Raw genomic sequence first — 767 nt, forward strand, 5'->3', positions numbered from 1 at the left:
TGTCTCTTAAGCTTTTGTCTGTGATAATTACCTTAATAACTTTGGACTTATGGGCATTGGTTTGACAGAATACAATCTAGATGTATGCATAAACCATACTAGAGGCTGACAGACTGTTTGAAAACAAATCTTACTTGCAGCAATGATTTGTATGGAGGCTTTTTTTGTTTTCATAATCTGGTTTTGGTTCACCATATGGGATTTCTGGTAGTTTTGTCCAGTGTGGGGCCCACATCTCAGTTTGGCCTTAGTTCCACCTAGAAGGTTAATCCAGGCCTGAGTCAAGAAATGGTACTGATGTGTAATTTGTTACAATAATGACAAAAATACCAAAGTTGAGAAAACTATGTCCTCACAAAGAGGTAATGAGGGAAGACTGTTGGCACTGGATCTCATGAGGTCGGTTAATAAATAGACTAAAGCATCAGGGAGAAAGCTGCTGAGGTAAACAGCTGGCGTGGTGTGTGGTGTGTGGTGTGTGTAATAATAGACCACCATAACCCTTTTTCTCTGTGGAGAGTTTCTGCTGACAATTATTCATCTTGAAACCTTTCTGGTGTCAGTGACAGTCTGATGACAGCCTGTGAGCAGTTCATCAGCACGGAAAGTCCACTTGGTCTTTTTTCAACTACTGAATTAGTGAGAAAGTATGACTGTATCAAACTCCCAACAGAGCAATCACATTTTGTTGTCCCTAAACCACTTTTGAGAAGAGTATTCTTTAAATGTATTATGTGACAGATCAGGCTCAAAAAAAAAATCAGATG

Source organism: Acanthopagrus latus, chromosome 6 (genome assembly GCF_904848185.1).
Source record: "Acanthopagrus latus isolate v.2019 chromosome 6, fAcaLat1.1, whole genome shotgun sequence".
NCBI lineage: Eukaryota > Metazoa > Chordata > Actinopteri > Spariformes > Sparidae > Acanthopagrus > Acanthopagrus latus.